This window comes from Chrysochloris asiatica, unplaced genomic scaffold (assembly GCF_000296735.1).
Source record: "Chrysochloris asiatica unplaced genomic scaffold, ChrAsi1.0 scaffold00036, whole genome shotgun sequence".
In the NCBI taxonomy this organism is placed as follows: Eukaryota; Metazoa; Chordata; class Mammalia; order Afrosoricida; family Chrysochloridae; genus Chrysochloris; species Chrysochloris asiatica.
The window spans coordinates 2,574,742-2,592,134 of record NW_006408554.1 but is presented as its reverse complement, the minus strand read 5'-3'; the positions used below and the strand labels follow the sequence as shown (position 1 = coordinate 2,592,134).

Sequence of the window (17,393 nt, the reverse complement as noted above, 5' to 3'; positions counted from 1 at the left end):
ATTAATTGACATTCTTTTATTTTGGTACTAAATAAAACTGTTGTTGTTGTGAAGTGCTGTCGACTCAGTTCTGACCCATAGTGACCCTGTATAGGGTTTCTGAGGAGCAGCTGGTGAGCTTGAACTGCCAACCTTGCAGTTCAAACGGCTTTGCAATCTGGCGCATTAACCCACAACGCCACACCAGGGCTTAGCTTCTCCTAAAAGACAGAACAATTAAATTTCAACCCATTTATGTATTTGAATGTTAAAGATAATATTAAACCAGTTCAATTTGGTAAATAAATATGAATGCCAAAATTTGAATGTTGTGTAGAGAGACTGGAACCTTCCTACCTTTCTGGTGTGACTGTAAAATGGTTCAACCATTGTGGAAAATAATGTGGCGTTTCCTCAGAAAGTTGGAAATGGAAACACCTGATAACCCAGCAATCTGTCTACTTGGTATAGATCCACAAGAAATAAGAGCCAGGACATGAGTAGATATATGCACACTGATTTTCATAACAGCACTAGTCACAACAGCAAAAAGATGTTGTTGTTGTTAATTGCCGTTGAGTCGATTCCGACCCATAGCAACCCTGTATAGTGTTTACAAGGAGCAAATGGTGAGCTTGAACCACCGACCTTGCAGTTCAAACCACTTTGCAGTCATGCATTAGCCCACAGCACCACACTAGGACTCCGCAAAAAGATGGGGACAGCCTAAAAGCTATCAATGAAAGAACGGATAAACAAACTTTGGTACACACACACAATGGAATACTTTGCAATGCTGAAGAATAATGATTAATCTGTGAAACATCTCATAACATGGATGAACTTGGAGGACATTATGCTGAGTAAAATAAGTCAATCACAAAAGGTTAAATATTTTATGAGACCACTATTGTAAAATCTCAAGAAAAAGTTCTTATACTAAAAGAAATATTCTTTGATGGTTACCAGGGGTGGGAGGGAAGGGAGAGTAATTCACTGGCTGGAGGGTAGACACATGTTAACTTGGGTGATGAGGAGGGCAAAATACAAGAAAAGGGAGGTTGGCAGAATGGTGCTAGCCACTGCTCCCAACCACTCTAAAAGGGATAACATAAGAGGTTCTAGATAGAGGGAGAGCAAAATGTGGAACAAAATTCAGAATCATAACAAAGACTACGCTTACTAGTCAACAGAGATTGGTGGGCTCCCCAAAGTATGTCACTTAGTCACACTTCTAACCTGGAACTGAATACACACCTGTCATTAAATTTTCAGCCAAACCATAGACAGATCTGTGAGGTAGGGTACACACTCCTTAGAATAATCAACTATTTGAGACAGAAAGGACAGCCTTTACCCAAAGACAAAGACCAAAAGAAGGCAGGAAGTGTTAGGAAAGAAGGAGAAATAGAAATGGGAACCGCAGGGAGGTAGTGGGATAAGTGATGTTACATTGTGGGGATTGCAATCAATGACATGAAACAAAATGTGCAGCAACTGTTGAATGGAAAAGTGATTTGCTCTGTAAGCCATCATTCAATTCACAATAAAAAACTACAATTAATGCCAACAATATGAGTCAAACTTTAAATAATACTGACATTTACATATCTTTTTGATATTTTAATTAAATCTTACATAATATAGTCATAAAAACAAAACTATTTGCATAAAGAAGAAACTTGCCCAAGGAGACAGGCTGTGATTCCAAGAACTAAATATCAAATCCAAATCTATGAGGGTAAGTCATAGTAATACTCATTAAACAAAAATATCAAAATGTTTCTTGGTGTATCTTTAGTCTGTCTACTTTCAAAGGCGATATTTCCATCTCCCTGTTGGATCCAACTCCACAACACACAACAGCAACAATCTTGCTCAAATAATTCTGCACTCTTCAATTTATACTGTGTCAAAATGATAGTTTTGGCATCCTTAAGTGACACAAGGAATACTGGTGTGGTGCTGTAGGATAGATAAAGCACTTGACCACAAGGCCAGTTTGAACTGCAAAATCAGTGGTTTAAACTCAGCTCATGGGAAGCCCTATACGGGGTTGCTATGAGTCAAAACTGATGGTAATTCTAAGGTCTTCTACCAGATTCTGGACCTCTGTCATAGCTTTATTTGTTGAGGTTGATGGTCTTCTCTCTTTTAGGTGATCTTCCAGGCTATCTTGTCTTCCTTAAAACACTTGGTCCATCTAAAAACATTAAAAAAATTTTTGTGTGGGAGGCAGAATTCCCATAAACTTGTTGCAAAGCTTCAGTGATTTGGGAAAATGTTCACTGGAGTTTTGTTAAAATTTTTATTGTAGCCCTGACTGCAAAATCATTTTTCCCCATGGTACCAAAAAGTATATTTTTAAAAAAGACATCCAGCAAAAACTAAAACAAGTCTACTGCTGAGACAACTTGTCTGCAGCCACCCACTGATCACAGAGACATGCTTAAACATGCAGCTTTGTTTGTAATAAACCTGTGCGCGTATGAACTGGAATCCTAGTAGCAATATTTTAAAATTTACCATCATATATGTTTTCCAATAAGAACCAGAAGACTGGAGCTGGTAAGGGATCATTGTTAAAGGTGGGAAAATATCAGAATTCAGACAAGAGTGAAATTCGTGGATGTGGATAGGACACAAAGGAAAGTGAGGTACCAAGGATAATAAGGTACCATCGATCATTTACACTTTTTTTTTTTTAAGTAGCTGAAAACAAGATTTTAAAGGCATGGTTTAGTTATAATTCCAATAATAAAAAATATAACAGGATGATCTCTGTGGCCACAGAAGTGATCAATATTATAACATATGGCCTTGATAAAAATAGCACCTTGTATTTTCATCTCATTATATTCAAATGTTTAGAAGACTAAATTTGAGAATAATTTTTTTTATTGTTTTCCTAGCTGCGAATATAAAGTGATTATACAAATAATATATAATTAACATTTTCCTTAATATAAAAGAATTTTCTCACGTTCTGCTAAGCAAGAAGGATGGTTAAAGGCTAAAATCTTTAGGTTCTCCAGTGATGCGTTAACTAAACCAAAAAGACAACTTTACTCATTTTAGAATGTTTTATTATAACAGCAATCTTCGAAGGCAGACACAAAAGATTCTACTATGCTTAGATTTTAAAACATAAATAACCAATTTAATGCATCACTAATGATGTACAATAGATGTCCTCTTGTAGTACCAATTCAAATAAGAGACTGATGTAATCTGCCAGATACTTCAAAGTTACTAGTTTGGTAAAAAGAACACACTTCTTTTGTGCAAACTTTCCTAGCTAAAATAATTGTGGAAACTCTCCCCGCAAGACACTTACTAAATAAAAATGCTGAACCATCATTAAAGTATTATTTAACAAGAAAAAGAGAACAAAGTACTATCTATCTTCAAAATTTATCTTATTAGATTTTGATGTGGAAATACACTTCTAGAAAAAGAAAACTGATATTCCAGGCAAAGTATGATACTTTTAGAATTGTGTGTTTATAGTCAATGTCTTAATATTTTAATTAATACTTGGGTTGCTATTATATACCCCATACATACATATGCCAGATGCCTTACCAATGGAAGAGGTCTACTAGTCCATTTTGCTTTTCTATAAATCTTTCCTAGAATGTAGAAGTAAAACATTTCCCAGACTCTCGACTTCTAAAGGTAAAAGCTTAGGTCAGAGTTTCCTGGGCATATTCCGTTATGGAAAAACATGTTTTTCCAGAGAAAGAACATTAGACTTCTCTCTGACTCTACTCTCCCTCCTTACCTATCATGGACTCCACAATTCTAACCTTACTGGAAAAAAAAAGAATTGTCAAATTCAGCAAAGTGTTTTAAAAAGCATGCTTAATATGATTATTATTCTTGGCTTGCACCATATGTCAATTTGTCTTTTGGTCCACAAATGACAGCCAAAATGTAAATAAACATAAATGAAGATATTTTCAACTGTTTTTTCTTCTCCAGGAGCAGCTAATCCTGGGGAAAGTACCTATTATTCCACAAAAGAATGAGAAAAAAGGAGTTTCCATTTCTATAGGCCACTAAAGTGGGGGTGAGGTGTAGGGGGTGGGGAGCTCCAGCAGTGGCATGCTTTTAGGGTTCCTTCCTGGTATTCAGAAGACAGGAATCTAATTACCTAACTTTTAGGGTTAAAAAAAAAAAGCTTTTCTTCTTAAGGCTAGTAATTGAGGGGTAGAATAAACACTCATGATATTACAATCGAACTTTTCTTTACTGGCTGATATTTTAGGGTACATATTTCTAATTAAAGAAAAATCTAAATTATTTAATAATCATGCTATCAATAGGTTATTATGATGTTATTTAGTACACTGGATTTTAGAAGACCCAGAAAAAGGTATTTCTCAAATTAATTTGCTAAACTATTTTTCATTTAATTGTTGTTGTTAATTGCCATTGAGTCGGTTCTGACTCACAGTGACCCTGTTTAGGGTTTCCGAGGAGCAACTGGTGAGCTTGAACCGCCAACCTTGCAGTTCAAACCAACTTTGCAGTCCAGCACATTATCCTTCAGCACCACACCAGGACTGTTTTTATTTAACTCATATCAACCCTGTAAAGGGTTTCCAAGGAATCGCTGGTGGTTTTGAACTGCTGACCTTATCCTACAGCACCACACCAGGACCCTCTAGCATCACTGTAATGCACAAACCACCATAGTAGGACAAACTAATAGAATAGTGGTGGGTAGGACATATCTAATAGTAACAGTCAAGGAAAACTAAATATAAGGGAAACCCTTTACAGGGTTGCTATGAGTTAGAACCGCTCCACGATGCTTACCAACAGTGATTCTAGAAGCTATGCCACCTATCTCCGCTATCAGAGGTGGAGAAGATTCAGTAGAACTTCCAGACTAAGACAGAACAGGAAAAAAGGCTCAATGATCTATTTCCAAAAACTAGATATAGAAAACCCTGTGGCACTGTGGGTTAATGCGCTAGACTGTAAGGTTGGTTTGAACTGCAAACTTGGAAAACCCTATGCAAGGTCACTATAAGTCAGAACCAATTTAACAGCACTCAACAACAACCACCACAACAGAACAGGGTCCAATTTAGTCCTGAAAGATGAGCACCGTAGGTTGGAAGACACTCAAAATACACAGTGGCTACAAATGGACTCAAAGGGTCGTGTGAACACTCTCTGTGCCTTGCTCCTCCCCACTCAGTGTTGGGCTCCTGCCAGCCCCATTGCCACACTGTCTAGAGGAAAACCTGGCCCAATCTTCAAAGGAGCATCTACTTCTGACCTACTCCTTTAGATCCTAGTCACCATATTGTCACACTGCCTCATATGCAGCAACAGGCATTCAATAATGGTTTATTGAATAGAATAACTTTTCTGTCATAATAAACTTTTACTTTGAATTTATTCTTATTTGAGCAGAAACCAATGGTAAAAGCTGCTACACCCTTCAATCTCCTTTCAAAAGCCAGTAGCATAAATGATTAATTTCTCAATTATGAATTCAATTGCAGGGGAGACTATAGATAGACCCATTCATAATATGAGCCAGTAAAAGCCCATAACAATAGTGATGCCAGGTGCTAAGTGGTGATGGTGGTGATTATGTGCTTTGAAGTCGATTCCGACTCATAGCAACCCTGCATAGGGTTCCCGAGGCTGTAAATCTTTACAGGAGCAGAAAGCCTCATCTTTCTCCCACGGAAAAGCTGGTAGTTTCCAACTGCTGACCTTGAGGTTAGCAGCCCGATCCATAACTACTACCCTACCAGAGCTCCTTTAGCGTAGTGGTTATGAATCGGGCTGAAAATCTTAAGGTCAAGAGTTCGAAGCTACCAGCTATTCCGCGGGAGGAAGATGAGGCTTTCTGCTCCCGTAAAGATGTACAGCCTTGGAAACCCTGTGTAGGGTCGCTATGAGTCGGAACCGACTCCACGGCACATAACAACAACAACAACCAGAGATCCTGAGGTATTAAGTTGTTGTTAAGTGTCATTGAATTGATTCCAATCCATAGTGACCCTGTATAGCATTTCCACCAAGGAGTGGTTAGTGAGGTTGAACCACTAACCTTGTGGTTCAAGCCAACATAACAGTCCAGTGCATTAGCCCACAGTGCCTCCCCAGGACTCCATTCGTACTAAACATATGTTGTTGTTATGAGCCGTGGAGTCGGCTCATACAGGGTTTCTGAGGCTGTAAATCTTTACAGGAGCAGAATGCCTCATCTTTCTCTCGCAGAGCAGCTGGTATTTTCGAACTGCTGACCTTAAGGTTTACAGCCCGATTTGTAAACACTATGCTACCGGAACTCTAGGTGCTAAATGATAGGGTTTCCTTCTGTGAAAAATAGACACTACATATCAAAGTATACATGGGAGACATCTAAATATACATGAATACATGGTACACTTTTTTGCTGAATATAAAGGGGTCCTAACTGCAAGGCTGGCAGTTCAAACCCACCAGCTGCTCCGGGGAAACCTTATACAGGGTCTCTATGAGTTGTCACTGATTCAACAGCACTTAACAACAACAACAATCCTACTGAAGTGGTCAAATTTTAAAACATCCAAAATCAATGAGGCTTAAAGTAATAACAAGGCTCATTTCCAGAGCTGACATATGATTCTTACTTAGTTCAGAGTTCTATTAGCTACATAAATCAAGAAGCCTGTAATGAAAGAATTCACAAAATACAGTTCTCTTTCATTGACCTGACCTAAACAGTGAGTTGTAATTAGAAAAGTATACGTCTAAAGCAAGACCAAAACCAAAACCAAATATACACCCAAGCAACCTAAGTTTTGTTTAAAAAGCAAGAGTATTGTTTTAAAGCACATAGAGATGATGGATAAATATTTGATGGATGAATGACTATCTTTTAACTCAAATATTAAATAGAACAGATGGCATTTAACAAGTGACGCAATGATAATATCTGAGCATGTGTTTTAGGAGAAGAAACTGAAAGTTGATCTCTTGGCTGAGATTTGAGGGATCCCCCTGCCCCAAACTTTATGCTTCTAGTACTGTAGGACAACAGCTCCAGGGAAACCTCACTATTATTTGATGATCCTGGTCTGGACTTAGCATATCTTAGGGAGATAATCAGTTTCTACTGGAAAAAAAAAAAAAAAAATCAGCAATCCGCAGCTTTTCAAATATATCTGGAAACAAAAAGAACAAAATTAAAGGCAGATAAAGAAAACAGAAAATAAGGCTTCGAGAAGGAAAATCACTAATAATGTTAGTATTGAAAACAAAAATGTAACATCATTTAGAGACCCTAATCACGAACCCTAATCATGAGTCCTGGTGTGGCACTGTAGGATAAGCACTGGACTACTAACCTCAAGTGTGTTATGTTGTTGTTTCTAAGTGCCATTGAGTCAGGATGCGACTCATAACAACCCTGTACAGGATCTCCAAGGAGCAGCTGGTGAGTTAGAACTGCTGGCCTTAACGGCCCACACCGATGTTGCAGTTTACCGCATTAACCGGCAATGCCAGTAGCTGCCCTCATAAACCCTATACAGCTGAGATGGGAACATTTTTTCTGCCAAACTTTGTAAGATCATTCACAGACCATACAAAATTATCAACTTAAGAATTTAGCCTGCTATATATGGTCTGCTGTGCATGGAGTCGCTATGAGTCGGTTCCGACTCGATGGCACCTGACAACAACAACATATATGGTCAAACATTTTGTGACGTTGTAGGATAAGCACTCAACTGCAAGTTCAGTTTGAACGGTAAGGTGAGCAGTAAACTCACCAGCCTACTCCTCAGAAACCTTAAACAGGGTCACCATGGGTCGGAGCCAATTCGACGGCACTTAGTAACAACTATGTGATGGCTGGAAGTATGGCTGCTTTGTCAGGACCAGCCGATCTTGCCCCACAGCTGGAAGTTCCCCACCCCTGCTTACAGGGTCACTGTGAATTGGAACTGACTTGACAGAATAAAACACCAATCAAGAACATCTTTGATAAATGCACTTTGAATGTGATATTTTGTCTCAGGCTACTTTTAAGCATATTCCAAGTGCCACATAATTAATAAGATCTCCAGAAATATTTTATATCCATGAAAGCCCAAAGGGGAAAGTAACCTACTGTTTTAAAATGACTTTTGATAGCTCCCCACCAGCTACTGCCAGATACAGGAGTTTATTCTAAGTGAAGCTGAGAATTTAGCCCAGGTTTCTTCAATAGTTAGCATTACCCACGGACTCTTAGAACAAAACTGTGAAGGACTTCAGCAGTTTTCTCTTTAGTATTTTATGTAAAAGCAATACTAAATGTCCCCAAACATTCATAAATTATATAGGGCTCTTCCTTCCTCTACTTTACAGGACACCTTAGGTACTACGCAGACTATGTATTTTTTCAATGTACAAAGTAATTGAATTTTTCAAAGCGATGGGTTTAAACAGCATCACTTAGGAAGAAGTGACAGAGCAGGTGGTGAGAGGCCGGCTAGCTGGTCTCTCTCTGGCAGCTTACTTTTGCCACCTAGTGGGAGAGGCAGTTTGATCATCAGGTTTTGTGTTTTGCTTAAGGATTGTCTCCTTTAAGATCTAAAAATTGTTATTGTTAAGTACTGTCAAGTTGGTTCCGACTCACAGCAACCCTGTATAGAGTTTCCAAGGAGCGGCTGGAATAGTGATCAGCTTATTAGAAAATGCTCAAACATGATTGTCTTTCATATTGTGATTTGCGATAGAATTTTCTTGAGAACCTTATGTCTCCCAGTTGGTCTGTTCCAAGTCTACTGGTTCTTTTCCAAGCAGCTAGTTTTCACTACTGTGATTAATCTAGAAAATTCAAGAGAAATTAAACCTTTTGTATATATTTATGATCTGTAATTCTTTGGGATATAAAAGTGACAATTTCCTAGCTTCTAATCTTTCTCTGGAGTCCTGATGTGGAGAAGCACTGGACTGCGAACCACAAGATTTGCTGTTCAAACCCACCATTCGCTCCTCAGAAACCCTATTGGTGGTGGTGGTAGTGTGCCAGAGTCAGTTCCAACTCACAGCGATCCTGTACAGGGTTTCCAAGGCTATAAATCTTTACGGGAGCAGAAAGAGTCACCTTTCTCCTGCTGAACAGCTGGTAGTTTCGACCTTGAGGTTAACTGCCCAATTCGTAACTACTACACTACCAGAGTTCTTTCGGAAACCCTATACGGGGTTGCAATGAGTTGGAACCAACTCAACTGCACTTAACAACAACAACAACAATCTTTCTCCATCTCCTGCCTTGTAGGAACTCACAAGGGCTGTTTTTGATTTGTTACTGCTGCTTATAGTTAAAAAAAAAAAAAAAATCCCAAACTTACTGCCATCAAGTTAATTCTAATTCATATCAGTCTTGTATAGGGTTTCTGAGGCTGGAAAACCTTCATGGGAGCAAAAAACCTTATCTTTTTGTATTTACCTGGGGACAGAGTCTACACCTTTATACCTACTTTCTCATTGTTACTGTAGTCTCAAACCTTCTGTTTTCTACGGAATAGCATACCTGGACTTGAAATTACCATGTCAAAAATCCAAGTCATCATCCTACGAAACAATCAAATTGATTTTCCTTTTGACCAAGTGTGGTGAGCTTAATCAGCAAATCTGTGTTGGAAGAAGTACAGCCAGAATGCTCCTTAGCTTTGATGATGGCAAGACTTTGTCTCAAGTACACTGGATAGGTCATGAGGAGAGATCAGGCCCTGGAGAAGGACACCATGCTTGGTAAAGTAGGGGATCAGTGGAAAAGAGGAAGACCCTTAAGGAGATGGATTAACACAGTTGCTACAACAATGGCTCAAACGTAGCAAAGATTAAGTGAAGGGTGCATGACCAGAGAGTGTTTTGTTTTGTTGTGCATAGCATTGCTATGATAGGGGTCAACCCGATGGCATCTAATAGCAATAATAAGAGTGTAGTCCAGGGTTTAAAATGGCTGAAGAGAGGTTTGTTTTGTTTTTTTTTTTAATGTAAAACTTAATGAAACAAGTAAAAGATCCATCAGAAGAAGTTAGGGTCAATTAGCCCACTCCTGGATATTACATTTCAGCCAGGCTGATAGTCAGGCCTACAAAGTGTTCCTCAGAACAATCAACCACACAGGACAGATAGGGCAGCATTTGCCCCAAAACAAAGGCAGGAAGTGTGTGGGGGGAAAAAAACGGGAGAACGGAGACAGGGAACCCAGAAAGTGAAAAGAGTGTTGTTTCATTGAGGGAATTGCAACTAATGTCACCAAACAAAATGTGTATAAATTGTTGAATTTGCTCTGTAACTTTTACTCAAACCACAATAAAATGTTTATATATATATATATATACATATATATAAAAAAAGATGTTAGAGTCAAGTTATGTTACTGGGCTGGGTTATAGGAAACATGGTGATTAAGTCAGGGTGGAACAATAATAATGAACAGGAATTGAGGTCAGGAACAAAGGAAATTTGAGACAGGACCCAAAGCCTGAGCCCTTAGTCTTGTGATACATCCAAGTGTCAAGACAGATGATCACTAGTAGAGATGTGGACCGTCTGGACCTAGAGCCACATAGGTAGCGAAACCTGTTTTGTCACTCTATTCTTGTCCAAATTGTAACAACACACCCCCACCATGGAGAGTCTGCTTGAGAGTTCCTTGAAATTCCTGACCCCAATAAATGACTGCTTACCAAAATTTCCATTATCATGATAGGCACTATAACCCTCTAAGTCTCTGAGGTTTCAAAGTTTAGAAAGCTATTTTTTAAGCTTTATTGAGGTATTTTTAAATTTTTAAATTTAAAATTTAAAATGAATTTTAAAAATTCATCCATTGTGAAAAATAATTTTAGTAAATATTAAAAGTTAAGACATTCCCATCACTAAAAAAGTCCCCCTGTCTTTATTTGCAGTTAATCCCTACTCCCACTCTCAGCCCAAGGCAATTGCTGACCTGCTTTGTATTATCTAGGTATTTTCTTTTTTTTTTTTTAATTTCTTATAAATAGAAATATACAATATGTGATCTCATATGTCAGATGTCTTTCATGTAGCGTGTTTTTTGGAGGTCCATTATGTTTAACATGTATCAGTAGTTTGTTCTTTGTTAATGAATTCCATTGCATAGGCATAGCACATTTCCTTTATCTGTTTACCACCTGGTGGACATTTAGACTGTCTTCAGGTTTTAGTTGTTATGCATAATGCTGCTATGAATATTAATATAGAAGTCTTTGTGTAAACATATGTTAATTTATCTTGGATAGATACCTAAGAGAGGAAATGTTGGATCATATGGTAAATTTATATTGAACTTTTTAGCAAACTGCCAAACTGTTTTCCAAAGTGACTGCACAACTTTACATTCCCACCAGCAAATCATGAGGGTCCCAGTTTGCTTTCTTTATGTCCTTATCAACTTTTGCTAGTGTCTTTTTGAGTATAGACGTCTTAGGGGCTGTGAAGTATCATCAATTCATGGTTTCACTTTACATTTTCCTGATGGCTGATGATGGCATCATCTCAGAAAGTTATTCCCACCCTCTGCCATCCATTTTGACTCATAGCTACTCTGTGTAGGGTTTCCAAGGTTGTAAATCTTTCTGGGAACAGAAAGCCTCAGCTTTGCCTGCAGAGCTGCTGGTGGGTTTGAATTGCCAATTTTTGTGGTTAGCAGCTCAGTGCTTATTCTACAGTGCCACCAAAGCTTCTTAGGTACTTACGAAGTAATCAACTATTTTCTTTGGGGAAGTATTTATTCATATAATTTATTCATTTTTAATTGGCTTGTTATCTTCTTATTGAATTATAGGAGTTATTAAATATATCCTAAATACAAGTCAATTAGCAGATATGCAATTTGTAAACATTTTCTTGTTCTTGGTGGCCTGTCTTTTCATTTTCTTACTGGTGTTTTTGGAAGTACAAACATTACACATTTTGATAAAGGCTAATAGGAACTCTGGTAGCGTAGTGGTTACGAATCGGGCTGCGAACCTTAAGGTCAGCGGTTCGAAACTACCAGCCGCTCCGCGGGAGAAAGATGAGGCTTTCTACTCCTGTAAAGATTTACACCCTTGGAAACCCTGTACAGGGTCGCTATGGGTCGGACCCGACTCGATGGCACTTAACAACAACAAATGTACCAATGGAGTCCTGGTGTGGTGCTATGGGTTAATGCGCTGGAGTGCAAAATTGGTTCGAACTGAAAGGTTGGCGGTTCAAGCTCACCAGCCACTCCTCAGAAACCCTATACAGGGTTGCTATGGGTCGGAACTGACTCAATGGCACTTAACAACAATATACCAATTTCCTCCTTTATGGATGACGTTCTAGTGCTATATATATCCAATTATTTGTCTAGCCCAAGGTCATTAAAATTTCTTCGTTTCTTTCACATGGTTTACAGTTTTAGGTTCTACACATAAGTTTACTATCTATGTGGAGCTAATTGTTGCAGATGGTATGAGGTAAAGGTCTGAATTCATGTTTTCAAATGGACACCTAATCTTCCAAGTACTATTTGTTGAAAAAAATTATCCTTTGAAAATTGAATTTCCTTGCCATCTATGTTGAAAATTGATTAAACATAAATGTAAACGTTTATTTCTGGATTCTTAGTTCTGTTCCATTGATCTATCTGCCTCTTCTTATGTTACTAACTTGACTGAGTACAGTAACTTTATTGTAAATTTTGAAATATGGAATCCTGGAATGGCACTGTAGGATATGCAATGGACTGTTAATCACAAGGTCAGCAATTGGAAACAACCAGCCACTCCTTGGAAACACTATACAGGGTCGCGATGAGTTGGAACTGACTTGAGGGCACTTAACAACAAGTCATTAGTTATTCTGAGCTGCTTACATTTCCAAATACATTTTAGGAATGTCAATTTCTACAAAAAAGCCTGCTGGGATTTTGATAGAGATTATTGCACTGAATCTATAGGTTAATTTGGGAGGAAACTTCCAAGTTGACAATAATGTGTCTTCCAATCCATGAATATTGAATGTCTCTCATATTTAGATCTTTAATTTCTCTCCACAGTGCTTTGTAGTTTTCAAGTGTACAAGTGTTGCACTTCTTTGGTTATGTAAGTAATTTATTCTTTCTTGACACTATTTTAAGTAGAAGTATCTTAAATTTCATTTTTTGGATTATTTTTTCTAAGTCTATAGAAATACAATAGATTTTTATATATTTATCCTTTACTATACAACTTTACTAAACTTGTTTATAAGTTGTAATGGGTCTTGTGTGTATTTGTGCTTATTTGTTAGGATTTTCTATATATAGTATATCATGGCATTTATAAATAAGGATAGCTTTGCTTCTTCTTTTTTTAATCTGCATGAGTTTTGTTTCTCTTTCTTTTTGCACTGGTTGCAATCTCAAGTACAATGCTGAATAAAAATGGCAAGAGGAGACATCTTACCTTGTCTCAATTTAGGGGGAAAGCATTCAGTCTTTCACCATTAAGTGTGATATTAGCTGTAGGTTTTTCATCGGTGCCCTTTATCAAATTAAGAAAGTTCCCACTTATTCCTAGATTGTTGAGAGTTTTTATTCAAGTGTAGATGTTAGATGTTGACAAATTTTCTGTGTCTAATGAGATTACCATGTGGCTTTTCTCTTTTGCTAAAAGGGAAATACACTGATTGATTTTCAGATGTTAAGCCATCTTGACCATGGTGTCTAATCCTTGTTATATGTTGGTTGATGCTGTTCCAGTTTTAGAGGTTCTTTTCAATCTTTTTTCCCTCTCTGTTGTTCAGACTTGATAATTTCTTTTGATCTATGCTGAATGAATTTCAGAGGTTCTTTTTTCTGCCATTTCAAATCAAAACTATTGTTGAACCCCTCCAGTGAATTTTCTTTCATTTATTGTACTTTTTAACTCCAGACTTTCTATTTGGTCTTTTAAAATAATTTCTATCCCTTTATCAAAATTTCCTATTTTTGAATCAATGTCACTGTTATATTTTAATTTTTTAAACATAATTTCCTTTACTTCCTTAAATATATTGTAGCTGCTTCAAATTTTTGTCTTCTGAATCCAACATCTGGACCAACTTCATCAGTTTCCACTGATAGCTTTTCTTTCATGAGTATGGGTAATCCTTTTCTTTCTTTGCATGTCTTATAATTTTGGTTGAAAACTGAAAATATTTTGATTGAAAATATTTACTATATTTTAAACCTCTGATGTTTTATAATTTTGTGCCCCAGGGGTTGTTGTTCATGTGGATTTTTTATTTGCTAATTTATTTACCTGGACCAAACTTGTGAAATTGATCTATGCCACATGTGGCTGCTCATGTGTCTGCTCGATTTTTAAATTATTTATTTATTTGTTTTGAAATATGGCTTCCTGAGGGTTATGCCTGCATCTACACTTAGTGGTCAGCCAATAATTGGTCAGTGAGTGGTCAAAAATCCTAAGGCAGTAAAGCTTCTACCTCTGCCAGCTGATCTGCGTTCTGGCTAGGGAGCACATTTAAAGTTCAGGCATCTTTCACATCTTCCCTAGCTTTTCCTTTCTACCAAACCTTCTCACATATCTCTACATCTGTGTAGTATTTCACAATCAATCAGATAGCATGCGTACTCACTGGTCTCTTTTGCATGTGTAGGCAGACTTATTTATAGTTAGATAAAAAAATATGTAGTAAGTTTATTAAGGTTTCTTATTGTTATATTCATCAAGCATCTGTCAGTTTGTCATACTGTGTGGATTGCACATTACTGTGATGCTGGAAGATATGCCACCAGTATATTAAATACCGGCAGGGTCAGATAAGGTGGACAGGTTTCAGCTGAGCTTCCAGACTAAGACAGACAAGGAAGAAGCAGAGGCAGACTACTTCTGAATGTTTAGCCACTGAAAACCTTATAAATAGCAGTGGAACACTATCATACAGTACCAGAATATTAAATATTGAAACATCATGAATAGCACTGGACTGTTGTCAGTTACAATATTGGGAAATGAGCTCCTCAGGTTGGAAGGCACTTAAAATACGACTGGGGTAAATACAACTGGGGTAGAGCTGCCTCCTCAAAGTAGGGTTGACTGTGATGACACGAATGGAGTACAGCTTTCGGGACTTTCATGTGCTGATGGGGCACAACTTAAAATGAGGAGAAGCAGCTGTAAACAATCATTAAAAATTGAAACAAGGAATGTATGATGCATGAATCTAGGAAAATTGGAAGTTGACAAAAATGAAATGGAATGCACAGAGATCAATATTTTAGGCATTAGTGAGCTGAAGTGGGTAGGTATTGGCCATTTCTAATCTGGCAATTACTATGCCAGAAATGACAAATTGAGGAGGAATGGTATTACGTTCATCAAGAAAAAGAACATTTCAAGATCCATCTTGAAGTTAATTCTATCTATGATAGGATAATATCCATATGCCTAAAAGGCAAACCAGTTAATACCACTATTATTCAAATTTATGCACCAACCACTAAAGACAATGATGATGAAATTGAAGAATTCTGCCACTTTCTTCAGTCTGAAATTGATCAAACAGGCAATCAAGATGTATTGATAATTATTGGTGATGGGAATGCAAAAGTTGGAAACAAAGAAGACCCATCAGTACTTGGAAAATATGACCTTGGTGATAGAAATAATGCTGAAGACCGCATGATAGAATTTTGCAAGACCAATGTCTTATGCATTGCAAATACCTTTGTTTAAACAACTTAAGAGACAAGTATACGCATTAGCCTCACCAGATGGAATGCAAAGAAATCAAACAGACTACATCTGTGAGAAGAGATGGTGGAAAAGCTCCACATCATCCGTCAAAACAAGGCCAGGGTCAGACTGTGGAACAGACTATTAATTAATCATACACAAGTTCAAGATAAAGCTGAAGTAAATTAAAACAAATCCACAAGAGTCATAATATGACCATGAATATATCCTGCCTCAATTTATAGATCATCTCAGGAACAGATTTTATGTGTTAGACACTAATGACTGAAGACCAGAAGAGCTGTGGGATGATATCAAGAACATCATACAGGAAGAAAGCAAAAGGTCATTAAGAAGATAAGAATGAAGAAAAATATCAAAATGGGGCTCAAAAGAGACTCTAAAACTTGGTCTCTAGCATAGAGATGCTAAAGTAAATGGCAGAAATGAGGAAGTAAAAGGGCTGAACAGAAAATTTCAAAGGGCAGACAGAGAAGACAAAGTCAAGTATTAAAATGAAATGTGCAAAGGCCTGGAGTTAGAAAACCAATCAGGAAGTACACATTCAGCATTTCTCAACCTAAAAGAACTGAAGAAAAAATTCAAGCCTTGACTTGCAATACTGAAGGATTGTATGGGCAAAATATTGAATGATGCAGAAGACATCAAAAGAATATGGAAGAAATAGGTCTGACTGACTTTCAGTAAGGCCGGTACCATCATGTTCTCTCGGGCAAGCCTCACTGGGGTCTGTGGGTGGGTTCTGCAGCCGCAGTGAACCAAAGTTCAAAATATGGCAACTTTGAAAGATATTAACAGATGACTAAAGTCAATCAGAAACATCTAGAGAATTACCAAGTCTATGAAAATGGTAGCAGCAACAAAATATGCCCAAACTGAGAGGGAGCAGAAACTGGATCAAGTGTATGGTGTAGGATCTCTGGCTCTCTATGAGAAAGCTGGAAGTAAGACACCTAAAGGCAAGAAGAAACACTTCATTATTGGTGTATCCTCAGATTGAAGGCTTTGTAGTGCTATTCATTCCTCATTTGCTAAAAAGAAGAAAAGTGAGAAGGCCATGCTCACAGCAGCTAGAAAAGAAGTTCTGCTTGTTGGAATTGACAATAAACTCAGGAACATACTTTATAGGACTCATGCTGACCAGTTTCTGGTGACATTCAAAGAAGTGGGAAAGAAACCACCTACTTTTGGAGATGCATTTGTTACTGCCCTTAAATTACTAAATTTTGGATATGACTTTGATGAAGGATCTATCATCTTTAATAGATTCAGGTCAGTCATCTCCTATAAGACAGAGGAAAAGCTACTGTTTTCCCTGAATATCACTGCAAGTGCTGAGAACATGAGTGTCTCTGATGATATTGATGCTGATGTGCCACAAAATTACAAAGAATGCAATCTGGCAAACATCATCTTTATAGGAGTCCACCATTAGTGAGCAAAGTGGCAAGGTGACAGCCATGGGCAATGCTAGCAAGAAGGCTTCTGAGATGACTGACAAACAGACAGACATTCAACCGCACCCACCAAGCTGTCATTACAAAAGAATTGATTGAAATCATCTCTGGTGCTGCTGCTCTTGATGAATGAAAATCAAGTGTCATCTTCAAACAAGCGGTGAAGAAGAGAAGTTAAGGCACCTGATTTTGTTGTGCTTAACTGCAG

General features: G+C 37.6%; 1 protein-coding gene and 1 pseudogene across 2 annotated transcripts in view; one reads left to right on the top strand and one right to left on the bottom strand.

The window, feature by feature from the left end:
• Positions 1–17,393, bottom strand: part of STAU2 (staufen double-stranded RNA binding protein 2) — a 473,318-nt gene that overhangs the window by 110,208 nt on the left and 345,717 nt on the right. The gene's annotated exons all lie outside the window — the stretch shown is intronic.
• Positions 16,429–17,318, top strand: LOC102814791 (annotated as a pseudogene).